Source organism: Fragaria vesca, linkage group LG5 (genome assembly GCF_000184155.1).
Source record: "Fragaria vesca subsp. vesca linkage group LG5, FraVesHawaii_1.0, whole genome shotgun sequence".
NCBI lineage: Eukaryota > Viridiplantae > Streptophyta > Magnoliopsida > Rosales > Rosaceae > Fragaria > Fragaria vesca.
In genome coordinates this window covers 5153447-5155793 of record NC_020495.1, presented here as the reverse complement: position 1 = coordinate 5155793, position 2347 = coordinate 5153447, and positions in this window count along the sequence as shown.

Genomic DNA, 2347 nt, shown 5'->3' with positions numbered 1-2347 from the left:
GATGGAATTTGCCTATAATATAGCTATCATTTTAGCATTGGTATGGCTCCCTTTGAGGCTCTTTATGGGAGGCAGTGTCGTACGCCTTTGTGTTGGAATGAAGTGGGGAAAAGAGCTTTGTGGCCCAGAGTTAATCCATGTTACGAATGAGAAGATTAAAGTGGTTAGAGATAGACTCAAGACTGCTCAAAGTAGGCAGAAGAGTTATGCGGATGTCCGTAGGAGAGATCTTGAATTTCAAGTGGGTGATTGGGTGTTCCTGAAATTATCTCCTTGGAAAGGGGTTGTGCGCTTCGGGAAGCGTGGGAAGCTTAGCCCGAGGTATATTGGCCCTTATGAGATAATAGAGCGAGTTGCCTCACTTGCTTATCGATTAGTTTGACGAGAGATTTGTCCTATGAGGAGGATCCGGTTCAGATTCTCGACCGAAAGGAGCAAGTGCTTAGGAACAAGACAATCCCGCTTATCAAGGTGCTTTGGAGAAGTCATCAAGTAGAAGAAGCTACTTGGGAATCAGAGGAGCAAATGATGCAGCAATATCCCTATCTCTTCGGATGACAGGTATGTGAATTTCGAGGACGAAATTTTTATAAGGAGGGGAGAATTGTCACATCCCGACCCTTATATTTTTACCTTATTTACTAGCGTGATTATAATAAGAATTTTACCGTCTCGATCATTGAGTTAATAGCTTAATTGGTCCCTAGAGGGGTTTCGGGGACGATTATTGTGCTGAGGATTATTCGTGAGAGGAAATACGACGACGGTAAAATAGTAAATTTTAGCTAGTAAAAGGTAATTTTTATTCGGGTATTATTTTTCGGGGTGTTTTATTTTAGAATTGGGAAGTATATAGGTGATGGACCGGTTTGGGGTGTGAGGCCCAAACCCATTCTCTTTTCCTCTCTTTTTCTCCCGATTCTCTCTCTCCTCTCCCGCTCCCGCACCCGAGCCTTTCCCTGCCGGAATTCCGACCGCCCGACCTCCACCGTCCGGCCGCCCCAGACCGCCGCACCGGTCCCAATCGATCGGTCTCCAACCCAGCTTCCATTCTAGGCCGGTAGCAGCTTCCCTAGCGCCGCCGTGAGAGAGAAACGTCGCCCGGAGCTGCTAGCTGCCGTGGTGGTTCTCTCGCCGGAGCTCCCTCCTCCGGCCACCAAAACCGGTGATCCTTGGCTCGTTTTGTAGCCCTCCTCCCGTGCAACAACCCCTCCAATCAGCTCACTCCCTTTTGAGCTAGGTAAGGAGAAATGTGGAGTTGAAATTTCTAGGGCTTTTAGGATGTTTTTGTTCGATTAGCCTAGTTAGGCTTGGAATTGGGTGATGTGTTGGTCAGGAAAGTTGTAGAGCATGATGAGGAGATTATTCTATCAAAATTTCATAGGTTTTGGAGGTCGCTGGAATTGGCCTCCGGCTGCCGCCGGTTAGGAGATTTTTAGGGTTTTAAGTGTGGAATATTAAGAGGAGTATATTGATGTGAATTATGGAATTTTTGGATGAGATTTGGATAGGTTTGTGAATTTCCGAAGTTTGGTATTTTTGGCGGTTAATTAATGTAGAATCCGGCCGTAGGATTTAAGTCGTATTTTGGGGAGGTTGTATTTACGACTGTTGAGTATGATATTTAAGTTCGGATCGTTCCGATTTAAGAATATCGAAGTTAGACAATGATGAGCGTATTTATGGCTCTCGGGTAATTTTGCCTATTTTGATTAAATATTGGATTATTGGTTAGGGAATTAATATTATATTTGGAACAGGACGTGAGGAGGCTCGAGCAGACGAGACCCCAGATCGACATCAGGCTTAGGCCTAATTTGTGAGTGGACGTTTATTTTAAATAAATGCATGCTATAGTTCATGGTTGAACAATTAATGTTGCGGAATATTTTAACGTCATTTTAATTTGACGATTTTTATTTCTCTTGGAGAGTTACCGAAAATGGGATTTTCGGTGGATATAAATATGTATTTATGAGAGAGTATGTATACAAATGCTAGCTAGCCATATGTGTCTGTCCACCTTAATGGCGTAGCATATAGCCGCATTATGGTGTGACGTGAGCGTTGGACGTAAGCGTAGTAGCCATATTTGAGTGTTTAATTCATATAGGGGGTATGGACACATATTTATACACCCGTCTGTCCACCTTGATGGCGTAGTGTAGCACCGCATTAAGGTGTGACGTGAGCGTTGGACGCGAGCGTAGTAGCCCTATATAGACCCATGAATTTATATAGGGAGTATGGACGAGTGTAAATACATACATATATTATAGAGTCTGAGAGGCTCGATCTTTTATGAGATAAAAGTTTTATCGCTTGCGGCATGCATTCAATTTTCCTT